This window comes from Rosa chinensis, chromosome 2, assembly GCF_002994745.2.
Source record: "Rosa chinensis cultivar Old Blush chromosome 2, RchiOBHm-V2, whole genome shotgun sequence".
In the NCBI taxonomy this organism is placed as follows: domain Eukaryota; kingdom Viridiplantae; phylum Streptophyta; class Magnoliopsida; order Rosales; family Rosaceae; genus Rosa; species Rosa chinensis.
This window is the reverse complement of record NC_037089.1, coordinates 11,354,861-11,375,670: the sequence shown is the minus strand read 5'-3', so window position 1 is coordinate 11,375,670 and position 20,810 is coordinate 11,354,861. Positions and strand designations below refer to the sequence as shown.

At 38.7% G+C, this 20,810-nt stretch overlaps 1 pseudogene; it reads left to right on the top strand.

The window, feature by feature from the left end:
* LOC112183693 lies at window positions 1-1,832 on the top strand (annotated as a pseudogene).
* The last annotated feature ends 18,978 nt before the right edge of the window (window positions 1,833-20,810 follow it).

Sequence of the window (20,810 nt, the reverse complement as noted above, 5' to 3'; positions counted from 1 at the left end):
ATGGACGCCACCTTCACCGCAGCCCCAATGCCCGACCCGAATCCGAACGCCGCCTCAGTCTCCTGTTGGAGCAACATGGTGAAAAAGCAGCCGGGGCTAAATCCCCAAAACTCTGACTCCTCAATGGCCACCAGCAAAGTATTCGTCGAAAGCTGCAAGTCCTCTAAGGGCATAGCCGTGGCCGTCGTAGATGCCAATGCTATAATTCAAGGCGGCGAGAGCCTCGGCCACTGTGCCGACAAGTTCGTCTCCGTCCCCGAAGTCATGGACGAGGTCCATGACCCTATTTCCCGCCGCCGCCTCGCCGTCGTTCCGTTCCAAGTCCAGACCATGGAACCCTCCCCTGAATCCCTCAATAAAGTTATTAAGTTTGCGAGGGCTACTGGGGATTTATGGACACTGTCAGATGTGGATGTTAAGCTCATTGCTATGACTTATACATTGGAGGCTCAGATACATGGCACTGAGCACCTCAGGGACTGTCCTCCGCCTGTGCATGCTATCCACAATTCGAAGATTCTTCCGTTGAAAGATATAAACATGAATTTTATCCATGATTCTGAGAGCCCTTCTGTTCATTCTGAGAATCAGGAGGGTGGTGAGGGGAGCCATAGGAGATATTTTCCAAAGAAGAAAGAGATAATAAAGATTGAAGGGGAGATAGTTTCTGACGGAATCGATGCGTTCCAAGGACAAGTAGATGATAATGCCGGTGATTGGATGCCTGTCGTCAGTCCGAGTACACATAGAAGGTTTTTGAGGAGAAAAGGTAAACGTGAGTCTTATGAGGCATCGGCTGATAATATTTCTCAGCAAGATGCTGAGGAAAACACAAGTGGTGACCTACTTGTGGATCAAACATCGGCTTCTAAATTTTGCAGACCTGTGGAGGGTGAGATGACAGAGGAGAAGAATTGTGATGAAGATCTTTCCTCAATCGTCGAGCAAACAAGGCGTGATGAAGATTCAATTAGGGTTCTTCAAAAAGGGAAGGAGCAGAATGGGGTTGAGGATAATGATTTCAAAGCAGGGGAAAGCACGTCTGATAACGGTGTGAATTTTTCTGTTGAAGGATATGAGGTTTAAGTGATAAATGAAGGGCTGGATCACTTGGAGGTCTCAAGCGATAATGATGCTAGTTTTGATACATCAAATGTGAACGATGATAGTAGTGAGCAGAGCTGGACGCTGCGATCCTTATCTGAGTCTAGTGTAGCTTGTATAACAAGTGATTTTGCAATGCAAAATGTTATTCTGCAGATGGGTTTACGGTTGTTGGCACCTGGAGGAATGCAGATCCACCAGCTGCACAGGTATTTGTTTGATACATATACCCCATTTTATTAACCTCTTTCACATTCTATTACTATCTGCGTTTATCAAGGACTCAACACTTTTGAAAAAGGAATCATTCTGCTGCCTTTCTAATGTTCATGCTTCAAGGTTTTTTAAAACACCTGCACATAAGGATGATGTTTTATGATGATGACTTGCATATAAGTTGCTTAATTTGTATGAATTTATATATTCTGTCCTCTAGACTAAGGTCTCTAATATTTGCTTGATGAAATAACTGTATCATAAGCTTCTGTGCTTATAGTTGATCTCTCATCTTTCCTAGGTGGATTTTGAAATGTCATGCTTGTAATACTGTGACTGCTGAAATTGGGAGAATGTTTTGTCCGAAGTGTGGAAATGGCGGTACCTTGAGCAAGGTAGCAGTTACAGTGGGTGAGAATGGGATTATTCTTGCCCGTAAGCCTCGGATCACGTTGCGTGGCACAAAAGTGAGTATTTCTTTCAGTTATTTTCAGAAACTGGTCACTACGTAAGTACTTATTGTTAGCTTACTCGTTCCTTTAGAGTGACAATTACACAAAAACAAATCAAACTAAAAGCCATACCAATAAGAAAATTAAACTAAAACCATACCAATAAATTCAAAACCATTGTTCTTCAGTGGCTCAGTCCTCAGTTGAGTCAGTTGCTCACATCGAATTGGAGGAAAGAGAAGGAGAAACCCACAATAAATTGTAAGCAAGAGAGCATGTTCCAGACCCTAAATCAACACCCACGAAATTGAAATCAACATCAATTCTTAACCCTAAAAATTTCCCCAAATTGAATTGAATAAATACAACAAAATTGAATCTTACTTACACTACATTCAATTGATTGCCCCAAAGAAGAAGAAGAGTAGAAGAGAAGGAGCCTTCGATCTCTAAGACTCTGAGAGAAGAAGAGAAAGGAATACAGCACCTTGCTGCCTTGCTCGACGATCGTGGTCGCCTGGTCGGGACTCTGGGTGGGCTTGAAGGATTGAAGGAGTGAAGCTTTTCAGTATGCAGCAACCTTGAACTAACTGAAGCCTGGTCAGGAGTTGGGGAGGGCTTGAAGGACTGAAGAAACGGACGAAGTTGTGCTAAAGAAGACAACTTGAGAAGAATCGAGATTCAACTCAAACCTTTGCAGGTGGGTCTTATATAAGACCCGGGTCGGATCCATTTTAATCTCCAACCCGTATGACCTTAAACAGATCCATGCCTTCTTGTTTTAATCATAGCCGTAGAGGATCATTTAAGCAGATCCAATGGCTACCGTTGCAAATCCGCAGAATTCAAAAGTTACGGACGTCCGTAACCAAGAAGCATTGTGTGTGTGTGTGTGTGTATATATATATATATATATATATATACAGATCCTATCCAGAGCGAGGCCTCGCTCTGAAATTAAAGTGTGAGGTTAGAGTTTATGGTCACTTTTCGGTTGCATATCCACATCTCGACGGTTCAGATTTTAGGTATTAATGTATAGATCATCTCTGTAAAATTTCAGTCAGATGATCGTTAAGACATTGATAACTGCCTTAAAACTAGTACGGTTCAGGTTGGACAGATTCAATTCGTCAATTGGTTTTAGCCAGTTAGATGCCTTAACGACCATCAATTGGTCGGCGGCACGGCGCGGCTTGCTAGAGGGACGCCGAGGGTCTGCGGAGCCGGTCTGCTGTTCGGTGGAGTCGTCGGCGAGCGTTCTGCATGGCTGCACAGAACCTGCAACTGCAGGTGAGGTGGCTGCCCAGAAACCGGCAACCCCGACCTCCTCCGACCTCAATCGCCTCCGAGAAGAGGTCTGGGACACCTCCGGCCTCTCTCCAGCCAGCCCCGCGCCGCCTGGAACCGCCTGCTGCGTCGACGTCCGCACTTTAGCGAAAGTGCGGACGTCTGCTTCAGATCCTTGCTCTATACACACACACACACACACATATATATATATATACCTGCTACCGTTTTTCTCTTGGACCTAGAAATGATTCATGTGAGCCTTCCTCATTTCCCACGACTAGATTCAGGTTCTCCTGTAAAAATGATTAACAACAATGTTGGAGAGGAAAGATCCCACATTGGAAAAATGACAAATAAAATATAATTTATAAGTGGGTGGTTCTTACCCAATTGTACCGAGGCCTTTTGTGATTAAAACTCAACACCGATCGGGTGGTTAAGTTGGGACAATATAGGTACAATGGTGGGCCACAGGCCATGCTTGTCGCTGTTTAACATGGTATCAGAGTGGGTCTCTCTCCAATTGCGTCTCCAATTGTCATGGGCCCGAATTTGGATTCCTTATATTGCCATCGGAATATTCCGATTGGATTGTTACAAAGTGTCCAATGTAGGCCTTGGATTGTTATATTGGCCAAGTCTCCGATATGAGACTTGTGTCTCAATTTCCAATGTGGGAATTGGATTGTTAATTAATTTCATGTGCAGACCTAGAGTTAGGTCTCTAGGTCTGCAGGTGAAGGGGCGTAGATCCCACATTGGAAATGTGACAAATAAAATATAACTTATAAGTGGGTGGGTCTTACCAAATTGTACCGAGGCCTTTTGTGATTAAAACTCAACACCTATCTGGTGGTTAAGTTGGGACAATATCGGTACAATGGTGGGCCACAGGCCACGCTTGTCGCTGTTTGACAAGCAAGATATTAAACCTAATTCCAAATTCAAAGGAGCAGAATAGTTAGATCCACAAAATTGTTGTGAGAAAATACCTTCAAAATTGTTGTAACATCCCGTATCTTCACTTACCCGTTTACAAGTCATTTGGACGATAAACGACAACTACTTTCACTTTTTACCCTAATTCGGTATTTTAGTGGCCCTAAAAGTTGACTTTTTGATCAGGCCAAAATTTGAGAAAACTTCCTTCATGAAAGTTGTAGAGGACGTTAAATCGAGCGCGTGCATATGTGGTGCGCTAAAATCGGAGTCCGTATGCGAAAGTTATAAGAGAAAGATTAAAGTTACTGTTTATGGTTACTGTTTACGGTAACTTTCTATAAATAGCTGAGTTACTGTGGTAGATTTCCATTTTCGGAAATCTACCGAATTTTCTCTCTCCTCTTCCCCGATTTTCCTTCCGCTTCTGCCGTTTTCTTCCACCGGCGAATTCTTCCATTTCCGGCCACCCCATGACGGAATCTGGGCATTGGCAAGCTCGCCTCCTCCTTCTTCTTGTCATGCCTGGGGTGGTGTTTTGCGGTGGCTCGGCCGGAGGAGCTCTGATTTGAGCCAAGAAGTCCACTGTAGCCAAACGGAGGTTTCGTCGATTTCCGGCGATTCCGGCCTTTTCCGGCCACCAAACCATTGTCGAAGGCGCAGTTTTTGCCAAGGATTGTTTTGCCCCTAGCCTTGAGCCACGATTTGCAGTGTAGAAGGAGATTCAAGGAGAACCCGATTCTAGGGTTCTTGGGTTTTCTGGGCTTGTGTTCAACGGCTAAATTGGAGCTCTTCGAGGTAAAATTGGGATGTGTTGTAGTTGAGAAAAATGATCAGTGTGTTGAGTAGGTGCTGTTGTCAAAATTTGGTAACCATTGGAGGTGGTGGCCACCGGCGCGTGAGCCCCACGCGCCGCTACTGTGGGTGGCCCGTGGAGGCGTGTAGGGCAGTGCTTTGATTCCGGTTTTTAGCCCATTAAATCCTATAAATTGTGTGGAGCTTGTATGTGAGGTTTGGTAATTTTTGGAGAAGCTTGGAATTAATTATGATTTTTTGAAGTTTAGGGTTTCGATTATCGAAATACGAGAATCCGACCGTCGGATATCTCCCGGTTCTGCCTTGGAACCTTTAAATTAATGAATTAGTATTAGTGGTATAATTTGGGCTGAATCCGAGGAGAATGAGAGATATAATTTATGAGGAATTCAGTTTAGGAATCATATTAAATTGTTGAAGAATTATTCACGGAATATAATTGTGTACAGGACGACGTACCGAGGTATTGCTCGATGACAGAACTCGAATGCGTGACCGTCGGAATAGTACTATGAGTGGACTTTTGTTTTTAAGTAAATGATGCATGCATATTTATTTATCAATTTACTTTTTCGAGCATATGGTTATTTTTTAAAATGGATTTGGATTTATGATTATTTGAAGATTTTATGGCGTGCGGGGTCACGTCATTGGAATGCTTATTTCCCTCCCATTTATTTTATTAATGAGATTTTTTAGAAAGATTTTCGAAATGGGATTTCGATGAAGTTAATGCTTATTTAGTTATCGACTTCGGTTTTGGCATTGGGAATGCCTTGTTGATGATTTTGGAAATTGATTTTGTTCCGGTTTACGAGTAATATTATTTCTCCTATTTATTTTGAACTTGAGATTATCTTGGCGTGTGGGACACGTCGTTGGAAATTCCTTTACGAGAGATGGGGAAGCTTTATGTACTTATGGATTTACTTGGTTTTCGGGTTTCTTTTGCCATACTTTGGGTGACTTATCATTGCTAGCATTGATTTCCGCCTTTGTGGCGCGGTGATGGGATCACCGTAGCCCTTCCGCCTTTGTGGCGCAGGTTACTGTCTGTGTGACAGTAATTCTGTAGCCCGGTATCCTATCGCTACACTTAGTGGCGTAAGGGTATATTACGGGAGTTATGGGAGTATTTTAGCCTGAGAGGCTATCACCCAAGCCTGGGAGGCTCACTCGTATGGCTATCGCCTTCCCCTACTCACTTTACTACTTAAGCTAGCGGGGCCAGCTCGATTTTCGTTTAACCAGCGGGGCTGGTCTTATTTTCCTTGAGATCAGAGTTCCAACTCTTTCTTTTAAATCGTATGTGACTAGCGGGGCTAGTCGGTTTTCATGAGTGGAACTCCTATTGTTTTATTTTCGTTAATCCTTGCATGCATCGGGAATTTTTAAAGAAATAAATGTAGGAAAGTATAAAATCCTTTTTGTTTGAAATTGTTTATTTTTGTCCACTCACGCTAACGTTTTCATGTACTTTCCCCTGGGCCCTTCGGTTTCAAATGCCCAGTTTGCAGGCGAATTGGTTGAGGTCGGGCGTACACGGAGTTGAGGCATAGTCAACAGCATGGCTTCCGCATTTGTCTTTGAATTAGGTTTCCTCTTATACCTTTCTGTTAGAATTGCTCTGATTACCTATGGGATTTATGCTATCCGAGTTGAGATGTGTGTTTTGTGAATTGGAGACTGATGTTGATTTGGGGAGCAGGGTGGCTCCAGGAGCATAAGGATGAATTGATTGAGAAGTGTAAATGTTTTCTACAGGTTTGGGTAGCCCATTTTAGGGGAAGTTCCGCCAAATTTTTAGTAGAATTTCTTCTAAGGTGGGCCCCGGAGGGTCACTTCGGATTTCAGGGTGAAATCCGGGGTGGGTCATGTCAGAGGGCGAGTGAGTAGAGTCATAGGAAGGCATCGATCTTTCTTCTGGGTAATTCTGTCTAACAGTGTTGATTCGTCTACAATTTAATTTTGGGTTGATACATTTATCATGTAAACTGAAGCAAAAAAAGTATCATACAAATGTCATTGGTTTTTCCTTTTCAGCTGAAAATCTTGTCATGATATTGTGGTCATAATATGGCATCGATCTTTCTTCTGGGTAATTCTGTCTAACAGTGTTGATTCGTCGACAATTTTTGGGTTGATACATTTATCATGTAAACTGAAGCAAAAAATTATCATACAAATATCATTGGTTTTTCCTTTTCAGCTGAAAATCTTTTCATGATATTATGGTCATAATAATATGGAGGCCAAATAGCTAAGCTTTTAAAGTACCTATAGAAACGATAGGATCAGTTGGTATATCAATTGAAAGTGAAACCGATGAAAAAAGAAAAGAAAGAAGAAACATATATCGATGATCAATGAAACTCTATCATGCGCTCCGCAGCATAATGCAATCACATGGAGTTAGAGAAGTTGAACACAGAATGTTTTGTATAATTATAAATACTTCAAACAGGTTCGGAACCACATGGAGTTTGAGATATTGGGAGAAATTAATAGGTAGTACAATGAGAAAATGAAACTTTGCGATTAATCATGTGTAAGAACTGTTGGAAATTTTGATTGTGTATTTCAAAATACTTTGTGTAACTCTCAATGCTTTGAAAAACTATTTACTATACATTTATGCTCAAACGTTACTACTTCATTATGTTCATAATATTAGGGCATATTAAGGTTACGGGAGTTACAATATTTCAATAATTATCTTATTAAATTTGCATAATATTTCTAAGCCTTTTCATTTACTATATATACCTATCACTTCTTGGTCTTACATACAACAAGAAATTCAATCTCCTTTGTTTCCTTTCCTAGCTCAAAGTATTCATGTGTTTCTTTTAATTTATCTATTCCTCCAAAAGAAAATTTCAAGCTGTTTGATACGATCCGAGTATTGTGAGTGTACACCTATGAGGATCGAAGTTGTTGTACCCTAGAGGGTAGGGCGCCATAAACTTGCTATACTGAGACATTGTCTCAGAGGGACGAAATCTACTCTTAAGGGTAGTGGTTACACGCCTCAACCTTAAACTCTTTTTGAAGTAATCATTCGGTGGCGGCTAGCAAATCTAAAAGATAAGCGTTATGATTCTTGGTATTTTAGTCTATTATCACAATGAAATGATAATTGTTATTTGTTATTAATATATTTATTTATATGATTTTGTAGGAGATGAAATCCGGTGACGAAAATAGCATCCATCGACCAAATTTTTCAACAATCTTAAGAGTAGATATCGTTGGTGGATGTTTCCTTGTGGAAAGCTTGGACGTAAAGATAAGTCTGGTATTCATTTAGTTGTTGTGAGTATAACTCTTTCTCATTCAATAGATTGCCTTTCCGCTCTGAAATTTGAAAAGAATATACTGTGAGTTGTTTTAGAGTGGAGTTAATATTATTATATCTTTAGATATATCTATGAATGAGTTTGTTCTTCTTGGTTTAGAATTATTAGTATGGCAGTTAGCTTCTTGTAGATTGCAAAATGTCCGTTGCATTTTAATCATGCATTAAGTTTCAATTTTATTTTATTTTGGCTTATGATTATAAAGTGTCTGCTTAGCCTTTCAATTAAGATCTCAATATGCCCAAATTGTTATTAATCTATTGCATTCATTCCTTTCTTGAGGTCTTAGTTGTCCGTTGAAAAACAAAACAGTTTTACAGTTGTACAATTATTGCTTTGCTCAAGATGATTTTCTCTTTTAATACTACTTATTTTGTATGGTTATAGTTACATACTTGATCTTGTTATAATTTAACATCTTTTAATATATGTTATAATGGTAAAGTATATATTTTAATTGTTAATGGGTTTTCAGTTTGCATTTGAATGTTGATCCTAGAATGTATATTTTTGAGTTAGTAATTTTTTTTTTTTGAAAGAAGGCAGTAGCCAATATATTGATCGAAAGCCAGAATGGCCTTTACATACCCTTCCGATGTCATCTATAGACAGACAAGAAGATGTGTTAGTACCCACAGTGGTACATAGAACTAAGTCACTCATTTGACATTAAATACATCGAAATAGCATGAATCTTCCATCAGTACTACTCCGGAAGATTCGCTAGAGGCACAAAAGTGCGTAGCTCCCTAAAAAGTTAGGGACTTATTGAAAGTAATACAATTACTATCCTAGAGTTGGGCTTAGGGCTAAAAAAAACCCCAGCCTAAATAGAAGGCCCAATAGGGCAGCCCCAAAGATAAGAGGCCCAATCTATGGGCCAGCAAGCTAGGGTTGACCAAACCCAGACCATCCTTTCTCCACGCCTGCAGAAGGCTGTGCAGCGCCGCCCTTGAGCCCCATCCTGAACCAGCCACGCCACGGCCAGCCGCGCCCCGAGTCCCCCGCAGCCTAGGCCCCTAGCCGCGCCGTCAAGCTTCGCCACAAGCCAGCACTGCCTCGAACCCCGAGTTTCTGCCGTGCAGCACCCAGCCCCGAGTCCCACCCGCTACACCGTTGCCAGACACCCACGAATCACGCCGCAGCTGGATCGCTCCATCCCTGCACAGCAAACCACCATGGACGCCCAGAAAACTGCCCACGCCTGCCGTCAAAACCAACCTGCCAATCCACAAATCACAACCATCTTCTCTCCCGACCATCCCCGGGCAATGAAGGGCCTATTTGGCAGCAATCACAAAGACAATGCGGCAGAAGCCAGCGCTATCCATGACTGCCGCCGGACAGGGAGCTATCTGGTGGTGTTTGTGCTCTCTCGCGGCGCTAGGTCTAGAGAGAGTTTTTTATGTACCGGGATTAAGGAAACCTTTATATACGCATGGAGTTAACTCCTGTTTATGAAAATGTAAAAAGTATTTTTGAGTTAGGAATGCATGGTGTAATGATGATTTAAGTTGTGTGATACTATTAATTTTAGTTTAATTTGCATTCACTTCATTGTTCAATGCATTGCGTTTGTAACTTAAAACAAACAATTTTGCATTTCTACTTTTCTATATTAATAGCTGTATTAATATCGTTTTACCATATTCGTACTATTTATTTTGCATTATTGCTATTAACCTTATGGTTTAGAAAGAGTTTTAAATTCTCTTTGTTATATGATTTGAACCATAATTATTCTCTATGCATTAAAATATTTTTACCGTTATAACTCGAAAAGTTGTTCCTCTGTTGTTGCCTTCGGATTAGGTCCCTTCAAAGTATTTTTCTTCAAGGAAGAAAAAAAAATTTTGAAATGTTGCCTTTGGATTATTGTTTCTTCAGAAATAATAAAGTTGTTGCCTCTCAATATTTCCAGTGCCTCTTGATTAAGATGATGCCTCAGTTGCCTGAAAAATAAATGTGTTATCATGAATTGAGAAATTATTTTGTCATTTTTACATTGACGGTTGCCTATGGCAATTTGATGCCTCGGAAGATTAATGTCCCTACGGTTGATGTCCTCGAAAAGAAAAGAAAAAAATAATAATGTTGCCTTAAAGTTTGGTCACAAGTAATAAAAGTTGCCTCATTTACATCTTGAATGATGAATCGGATCCTATCCTATGGATTAGATATAACGGTTGCCTCGATACTTTAATGGTAATGAACATGGTACGTTGCCTTGAGAATTTGGTTACCAAGAAAATAGTTGCCTGATTCTATATTATCGGTGTTTCCTGATATAATGCAGAGACAACAAGTCTCTAAACATGGTTCCCTAGCCATATTTGCTCAGATGGAGCATATGCTGCCTTAAGGTTTTGGGTTGCCTTTCGAATTTTCGTTGCCTTTCGGTCAATGTTGCCTCAAAAGTTTTTATTCACTGACGCCTCGATATTGTCCCTTATGCTGATGCCTGAAAAAACTATCACATTAATTGCTGCGTTCGGTTTGCTTTGAGAAAATGGACATTCGATGTACCTCCATGATCAAATTTAATTTTGATCAAGAATAAAGAGACATTTGATGGCTCCAAATGTGGGTGTAACTAAGGTATCCGAAGACACGAAATCAGTAAATACTGTTGCCCATTAAATTCCCAAGTCCTTGACATGCGAAGATTCATTGCCTAAATATATATGGCTTGATATAATCTTGCCTATATAAGCCTGAGGTCAATTCAGACAAACTCAAAAAATGTTGGGGTCAAGGAAAGACAATAAAAAATGGGCTCTTATATCTAAGTGAGATTGGATAACTAAAAATCCAATAAAGATTACTGATTGTTGAGATTATTCAACAAGCGGTGTAGGTCAGAGTTAATTTTGGCCAATACTCTGACAAAACCACTAGGCTAAAGGCCAAAGCTGGTGGTTAATACATCGAGGGGGATGAGATTATGCCTATAACAAAGGTCAAGAGTGATGGTAACCCAACCTATGTGAATGGCGATCCCAGGAAGTAGGTTCATATGGGTAATAACAAGTCACTTGTTGATCAGTGACAACTATCAAATTAAACTTTGAGTCCATCCCTATGATGCATAGATAGTGCTTTAACTGGAATGTATAAGGATGAACTTTGTTCTTAATAAGTACCATAGCCCTTAAACATGGGTGGTGTGTTTGATTCCAGTACACACTTGATGGACTTACCTATATGAGTGTAGAAGTGGGGCCGCTTCCTATGAAACTTGGTCAAGTCTTCTAGAGCACTCATGAATATGCAGGTAGGGGTGTGCATGGCCTATTCGTACCCACCCGCGGAAAATGCTTGATTTCGAGAGTTGAATGTGGATGGTAGTTCTCTGATTCATATTAAGAAACTTTGGTTCATAGAAAATTTAATTTTCACCAAATTTTTGTGGATCACAATTATTTATCCTTTGGCTGGTTCATAGTCCAAAAGACACCAGCTCAGAAGCATTGAATTCTCATTTTCCTTTGGCACTCTATAATTTCCTTGTTCAGTTAGCAGCTTCCATATTTTGAAATATGTGGGGGATTGTTGGAAATTTTGATTGTGTATTTCAAAATACTTTGTGTAACTCCCAATGCTTTGAAAAACTATTTACTATACATTTATGTTTAAACGTTACTACTTCATTATGTTCATAATATTAGGGCATATTAAGGTTACAGGAGTTACGCTATTCCAATAATTATCTTATTAAATTTGCATAATATCATCTACTATATATACATATCACTTCTTGGTCTTACATACAACAAGAAATTCAATCTCCTTTATTTCCTTTCCGAGCTCAAAGTATTCATGTGTTTCTTTTAATTTATCTATTTCTCCAAAAGAAAGTTTCAAGCTGTTCGATACGATCCGAGTATTTTGAGTGTACACCTACAAGGATCGAGGTTGTTGTACCCTGGAGGGTAGGGCGCCACAAACTTGCTACATCGAGACATTGTCTCCGAGGGGCGAAATCTACTCTTACGGGCAGTGTTTACACGCCTCAACCTTAAACTCTTTTTGAAGTAATCATTCGGTGGCGGCTCGCAAATCTAAAAGATAAGTGTTATGATTCTTGGTATTTTAGTCTATTATCACAATGAAATGATAATTGTTATTTGTTATTAATATATTGTATTTATGTGATTTTGTAGGAGATGAAATCCGGTGACGAAAATAGCATCCATCGACCAAATTTTCCAACAAAAACTAATCTGTATAGATAAAGATTTGTAAGCAACATTTAGCGAATTTGATTATTAGTTTGGGATAGTTATTATAGTTTGGGCTAGTTATTGTAGTGATTTGGCTAGTTGCTTTATAAGCAAAATTCTTGGTGCGAACTAGTTATTTTTTATGACTCATAATTGAAGGATCTGAGCAGTTTGAAAGAATGAGCATGTGTTTTACTTGATGTGCGCCTCTCTAACTTTTTTGTCTAATTCTCTCATAAAATTTTCTCTTATACCCCGTATATTACTATATTATATTAATGTAAGGAAACATAAATAAAACAAGAATAAACAAATATTAACCCTGCAACGTGATCTAAGTGTAAAAGTAAAATGGAATTGGAATTGGTCTACTCATTTCATTTCATAGCCCCTTTATATAGGGATGGAATTATAATGGAAATATCGATTAACATCAATTACAATAATGATAGTAAATATTGATTGTGATGTGATTGCAATTCCTTGATTTCCTCTTCGTCTGTTTCTTTGACGAAGACACATAATGTGTTTTTCCTTTAACACTAAGATAATTTTTTTTAGTGAAAAATATCTTGGGTTGCCTACTCTTGTGGGGCACTCCAAGAAGGATACTTTCTCATATTTGAAGGATAGTTTGAGGAAGAGGCTAGCGGGGTGGAAAGGAAAATTTTTAAGTGGTGCGGGAAAGGAGTTTTTGTTGAAAGTTGTGGCTCAATCTCTTCCAAACTATGCTATGAGTTGCTTTTTATTACCTCAAACTTTTTGTAATGAGCTGCAGCAAATGTATGCCAATTTTTGGTGGGGTGACTCAGCGAATGGGAGAAAAATTCATTGGAGCTCTTGGAATAATATGTGTGCCCCAAAGGACCGAGGAGAGTTGGGTTTTCGTAATCTTTATGCTTTTAATCTAGCCATGTTGGCCAAACAAGCTTGGAGAATTATAGATAATCCAAACTCACTTGTGGGAAGGCTCTACAAGGCACGGTATTTTCATTCCAAAACTTATTGGGAGGCTTCTTTGGGGGAAGCTCCTTCTTATTCTTGGAGAAGCATTTTAGCTGCAATGCAAGTGGTTGAACTAGGCTCAAGATGGCAAGTTGGAAATGGTGCTACAATTTCTATTTGGGAGGACATGTGGATGCCTAGGCCTCATGGTTTTCGGCCCTTGCTACCACTTAGGAGCCCTACTACTTTGAGGTATGTTCATTTGCTCATTAATGTGGCTAGTGGTTGTTGGAATGTCCCTTTATTGGAGAGATTATTCCCTAGTGAGGATGTGGAGGTTATTAGCTCAATTCCTTTGAGTTCTAGATGTCCTGAGGACAAACTGATTTGGCATTATGATAGTAAGGGAGTTTTTTCAGTGAGTAGTGCTTATGTTGTGGCTAGAGACAGTTTGATCCTCCCAGTCATGGCTACTTCTAGCTCCTCTCCTCATCAGCTTATTGATACTTTTTGGAAGTGCAAGGTGCCGGGTAAAGTGAAACTTTGTTTATGGAAAGCTTGTCATGATTTTCTCCCTACTAGATCTAATCTAGTTAAGAAGAAGGTGGAAGTGGAGCTTTTTTTCCCTTTATGTGAAAATGAGGAAGAAACCCCTCTTCATATTTTTCGTTATTGTCCTATTGCAAAGCAGATGACTCATCACTTGTCTGGTATGTTGGGTTTTTCTCCCTCACTTTCTCTTAAGGAATGGTTGAATTATTGTATGGAGAAGTTACCTCAATCATCGTTTTGCCGTCTTTTGGTGAAGCTGTGGTTTTTGTGGAAAGCAAGGAATGATAAAGTGTAGGAGAATAGAAGTTGTGAGCCTCGATCTCTCCTACTTAGTGCTCAAGTTTGGCATGCCAATTATCTTCACACAAATATTTCACCCCCCAAGGTCCCACACAATCAGCATGCCTGGAAGAAGCCTCCTGTTGGTTTAGTGTTTGCATGGATGGAGCTTTTGATGTGCACTCTCATTCTGGTGGTGCAAGAATTGTGGTACGTGATTCAAATGGTTCTTTTATTTGTGGGATGGCCATTAGTTTTGATCAGGTTTTTTCTCCTGCTCAAGTGGAGGCACTAGCTGGTAGAGTAGCTTGCAGGCTAGTTCTTGACCAGGGTTTGGGTCCAGTTCGTCTAGAATCGGACTCCTTATTATTAATACAAGCTATGCATTCTATCCAAGATTCTTTTATTCAGCTCCGGGTTGTTTATGAGGATGTTTTGGCTCTCTTTTCTCAGCTGCCTGCTGGAAGTACTTTCTTACACTTGTATCGAGAAGGGAATATTGCTGCTCATTCTCTTGTTCGTTGGGCATTATGTAATAGGCCGTGCAATGTTGTTTTTACTTCTACACCTCCCTTTCTAGAGGAGATTATTTCTAGAGAATGTACTTAATCTCTTCGCTTCAATAAAATTATCGTTTCTTCTATAAAAAAAAAAAGATAATTTTTTTTTTCTTTTTTTTTCTTCTAGTGAAGTTCTATTCATACCTCCTAAAATGGTAGTTGGACCTCCAACAATTTTTGGAAGTTTTTAAATCCAAATTTACCCTTCTAAAAAATGAACAAAATGAAAGATAAAAAATAAATAAATAAAATCTGCACCTTGGTTCCCTCCCCCTCCTCTCATTCTCTTACAGCCATACATGAGGATTATTGGGCAATTTTGATTAAGGCAGAATGTTAAAGATTGCAAAATGGAATAAAGAACAAAAAATATAGAGAAGAACAATCGAGAAAATAATGATCGAAAAGTAATTTCTATTTCCTATTCTTTTTGTTTCTTTTTAGTTTGGCTTAATTGCTTCACTTCATGGAGTTGATCGTTAATTGTTATCTTGGTCTCTTTTTATGGTTTTTTTTTTTTTTGCTAGAGTAGACTATATTGCTAGCCTGATTTGGGTTTAGGGAAATTGATTTTGATAATAGTCCTCCTGTGGTATTATAAATTGCACGATTTATTAAGAAATAGAAGGAGGTTCATAAGAGTATCCAAGCTTACAAGGTGAACGGTGTTAAGTCATGGCCATGAACTGAGTTTTAAGTGATGAAAAAAAAGATATTAATAGTTTGTATTGGGAAAAATTGTGTGGATACAAAAAAGGGCAACATTGGAAGTTTTGTGTAAGTTTTAGAATGGGAGGTCCAAATACCAATTTAGGAAGTATGAATAGAAGCTCCTTTTTTTTAATCTTTTTGAGAAAGAAAATGTTGACTGTGTGTTAGTTCTTCTCATTCGTACTTGAAGATTTGGTGATGATGATCTTCAAATTAAAGAATTGAGGAAAAGATATGGAACTTGGTTATAATCAAGAGCTAAGTTTAATAGGTTTGCTGATTTGGTGATAGGTTTATCAAATCTGTGCAATTAGATTTCTTTCTCACAAAACTAGTTTAGGAATTTCTCTCTCAATGAACTAAATTTGCTGATATGCTCTGCAACAATGACTACAAGGGTAATATGGGGTTTAGAAAAATCCAAAAAATTAGAAACAAAAAGGGTATTTAACAATAGAAGATGTGTTGACATAATTACTCCCGAGTAACTCAAATTTTTGTTCATTTAAGTAACAAATAGATTATGTATGATTTGTTGAATATGTGCTTTCTTCAATGCAATGAATGATTTCTGAGTTTCTATTATGTATTTGCCCTTGATCTATATGTATAATCCAAACCAGAATCATGCAATTTGGTAAGAACTAAAGGACTCCTATTAACTTGTTGTCAAGTAGATGTATGAGCAAATTTTAGAAAGTGATCAGGACCTCTTTTACTATAAAAAAAAAAAAGTGAAAATATCGTCACTTTCATAACAATTTAATTATGAAACTCTTCATTTTTTATAGTTTAAAAGCCACGATTGTGGGAATGGATTACGTGGAAAAGTTGTTTTACGAGACTAGAAACCAATCACTCATAAATTTTACAGTAGAGAGCTAATAGTTAAATGATTTTTTTTTCCCTCAGCTAATAATTAGCACTTGTTCTTTATAAACAATACTAATCACGAGGGAGTCTTGAACTTAGAACGTTGTTTTAATACCCTTAATGACTAGAACTACAAATTAAATTACATATGGAAATTATTTTATGCACTGACAGTGTAAATGACCCAACACTTATAAAATAATCTCAACCCTTGATATTTATTATCAACTTTATTTTTAATAAACAAAAAGTATATTTAATGCAATTTAATCATTCATTTATGTTGGTGCAAGTGCACGGCGGTGCTCTGAATAATCTCTCTTCTTGCTAAAACAAAATTTAAAGAAGATTTAAAGTACCGACGTGCACTTGCGCTAACATGAATGGATGGTTGGATTACATTAAATACACATTTTGGTTATTAAAATAAATGTTGATTATAGATATGAAGATCGAGTTGAGATTATCTTATAAGTGTCAATAAGTTACTTACACCGTCGTCAGTGCATAGAAAAATTTTCACACTTCGATATGATGATTATAAACTTCTCATCCTCATCATCTTGTCCATCATGAATCGAAAACTCATCGGATGACCATATATATGGCAGGTTTAAAAAGATAACTTTTCCTTGAATTATATTATTTCCATAAGCACATGTCGCTTTAACTAAAACTAGTTACTGTCATACAAACATGGTTTTCTTCTTTTTCATATCAGACAATCAAACATCGTTACTTTGTGGTGGTGTTGTCATATTTGTATGAGGAGTATATGCCAGTAAGAATTGAATGACCGTGGCGTTGACCCTTTTTTGTGTGAAAGTTTAACTGATTACCGAGTTTTCATTTAGCACATATGACCGGTAAAGAGATTTATTCAATAGGCTTATAGAACTTTCAATGGTGTACTTTTTTAGGAGAATATATATGCAATTATGCATATATTTGGACCATTGAAATTACGTAAATTTGAGATATTAGAAGAAATTAATACGAATGATGAACTTTATTTGATTATTTAAGATACTTTACGGCCTAAATATGTATTTGGTGGTGAAATTTTAAAAATATTCATTACATTGAAATTGGAACTCATGTTATTAAATATTAATCACTGGCCCCGTGGCCGTGGCTAGCTTATGCCTAAAAAGGGTCACTTGACCCCGCTCAAAATTTTGAAAAAATCTTTTATGTATTGTTCAGTCACTTACTCATCAAAGAATACTAATTTTACATCACCATTTGAATGTATATCTCTTCCCTCCCTTTTCCTTTTTGCTCCCTAATTTGTTTCTCATGTCATGATTTAAAGGTTTTCTTACCTATTATACCAAGTAATTTTTGGGTAAATATTTAGGCTATTAGGTGATTTCTACAAATGTATAGTATATGCTTGAAAGCCGTTCTTTTTTTTTAATTAATCAAATAGCAAAGCCTTGACACCCCTCCCCCCCCCCCCCCCCCCCCCCCCCAAAAAAAAAAAAAATTTGGCTACGCCACAAAATCTGACAGACACCGTTATACAGAAATGATCATTTTTGAATGATACTATATCTTGTACTCCCAAAAAAAAAAATTCCACCTTCATTTTTGAATATAAGAGTTAGTAATTTAAAAAGGATTCGAAGAGGTTAATTGTATAGGAAGGTGACGAAGTGGTGTTAGCTCAGTGGTTAGAGCACCCACTACCTATGTACGAAGTCATGGGTTCGAGTCACCATGGAGGCAGGAGTGAAACCCTTTGATCCTCTTTTTAAAAAAAAAAAGAAAAAAAAATTGTATAGGAAGGTAACTAGCTCATTTCGAAAGTTAGGTATAAGAAATGTTTTTTTTTCTTCCTTTTTTTAAAGTTGAGACTCCATATTGTCAATATATCAAATAATTTAAAATTTCTCCTCTCTTTCTTTCGAGAGAAAACACTGGTGCCCTAGGGTTGCCACCACCGCCTCTTTTGCTCCATCCGACGACGAGTCTTCTTGACCTCCAAGTTGATATATATGCTTCCTTTTCGGGGTGAGAGGCGAGCGTGGGGGAGAATAAGTGCCTAGTGCCATGGCTTGGCGACTCATAGAGAATACTTTTCCAAGTACTGGATGAAGCAGAAGGAAACTCAGCATTAGGATCAAAGCTGCAATTCTCGAAAAAGTCCTTGGATCTCAGCTATGGTTTGCCTTTGTTGTCGCTGGTGAGAGGGTGGTGCAGGCGAGGTTGAGCACGTTGGGATTTGCATGGTGGTGGAGGGGGTTTTGCCACTTGGAGTGTCGCGGTCTCTGATGGTTTTTTGGTGGGGTTTGCTTCGGTTGGCTGGCGGCGGCGTTTGCTCGGTGTGTGTTTGATCCGAATCAAACGCGGGCTGCGCAGCAGGCCCGACCTTGGTGCTGGGCAGCCTTGGCGATAGCCCAGGGCCACAAAAGAAATGGGGCACCAATTATAAAAGCCCAATGTACATATTAGTGTATATATTTGTTTGCTATGAGGTCAATTTTAGAATGATAAAGGGAAAAGAAAAAAAACTAATTTGAAAAACTAAAAAAATCAAGGAAGTTGCATTTAATAATAATTAAAGTTGGGATCTCTCTCTTAATAAGCAATTTTTCTCTTTTTCTGCAATATGACCAACATCTTTCTCTCTTCTTCCATAAAACAAGAAGACAATTTCTCTTTTTTCAACTTTCCCTCCACATCTTTCTCATTTTTCAACTTTCGCTCCACATCTCTCTCAATCCATCTTCTCTCACAAGCTCATCGAGTCATTGCCACATATTTCTTCCCTATGGTTCTCTTCTGTATTTTTTTTTCTTTTCTTTTTTGTTTCATCTCTAGAAATTAGGGTTTTTTAAATAATAAAAAATATATATATCTTCTACTTTTCTAGACTCCAATAGAGAATGAGAAAGAGATTATGCCTTTTTTTTATGAGTTTGGTTAACCCTCAATACTAATGCATGTTTTGTTTATGATTTTACTGAGTTTTGCAATAGGGGTTTTTATTGGTTGTTATTTTTTTAATTTTTTAATTTCATTTCAGTTAAAAAAGAAGGTGTCAAAAAAAGAAGTGTTATTTCTTTTGTGTGGTTATGTTGATCTTCAAAAAATTCTGAAATTAGAATTTATATAGACTTTATTGCGCTGTTGACAAATTTTGAAAAAAAAAATTACCTATATTCAAGTTTATTAATATACAAATACGAGGCCTAAGAATAATTCTCGCCCATGGCCTTGAAAGACTCAGGACTGGCCCTGGTGAGGAAGCGGTGGGTGTCAGTGGCGGCTGGAATCCGGCTGGTGCAGATGGCGGTGGGAGGCGGCAGTCCTAACGGCTTGATCCGGGTCGCGGTCAATGGTGGGTGCTGGGTAGTTTAGGCTTCCTTCTTGCTGGGCTGGATAGGGGCTGGGCTTGTTCTGGGCTCAGTCTATTTAGTTTTTTTTTTTACTCTAATTTATTTAATTTTTGTTTTGCATTGTTCTCTAGGGGTGCTCTATTCCGTAGGGTGGTCTTTGGGTTCAATAAGTATTATTGGGGCTTGTACTTGGTTTCATTCCGGTGCTTTCCCTAAGTAGGGTCAGGAAACTGCCTTTGGGTTACCTAGGTCTTAATTTCATGATCAGGTTGCTTTGTGTTATTGTTTATGTTGGTTGCGGACCATTAGGCTCCCTAAGAATGGTTCAATCTTGTCGTAACCCTTTTTTTTTTATTAACTTTTACATGTTAGGTGAGCTATTTTCCTATATAACTTTTTCTAGTTTTAATGCCTGGATTGACACCCAACTCCCTTGATTAAAAAAAAAAAAAGGTTGAGACTCCATATCTCGATTTGATGATTCTACCACATAAAACTATTCAAAAAGTACGTTTAAAATTTATTGAGCTAAACAATATGTGGAAATATATATAAACTAAGATCTACACTAAATGCCCGACGTAGAATATGCCATAATGCCAATGCACGAATTTGGTATTTAGTATTCTCGTATTTATTGAAAATGAGGGAAAATAGTTTGCTAAAAGTGGGCCTATTGGACCATCAGAGCTCCCACAGCCCTGGCCAAACTATAGCGTCAGAAAAAATCTCATTTCTAGAAACTTCTTTCACGAGCTCATTTCTCACTCTCACTGGCTCTGGTCACACTCACTCTCCAAGCTCCAACCTTTATTTTCAACAGAGAGAGAGCTTCAGACCTCCTCCAATGGCGTCCTCTGCAACCCTAATCAACCGATTCCTCCTCACCCGAACCTCATCAAACCCCATCATCCCCTCCTCGATTCGCTCGCTCTCCTCCACACTCTACTGGATCGTGAAGCCAGTGCCGCAGCGCGCGCGTGACGACGCCCCCGACGACCTGCACCGCTCCGGTCTGCTCATCCAAGACAAGGACGACGCGCTCTACCTCCAGAAGTCGATGCCGGGCCTCGGAAAAGATGACGTCGACGTCGAGATTAGTCCCAAGCGCAACACTCTCATCATCACAGGCGAGCCCGGAGGC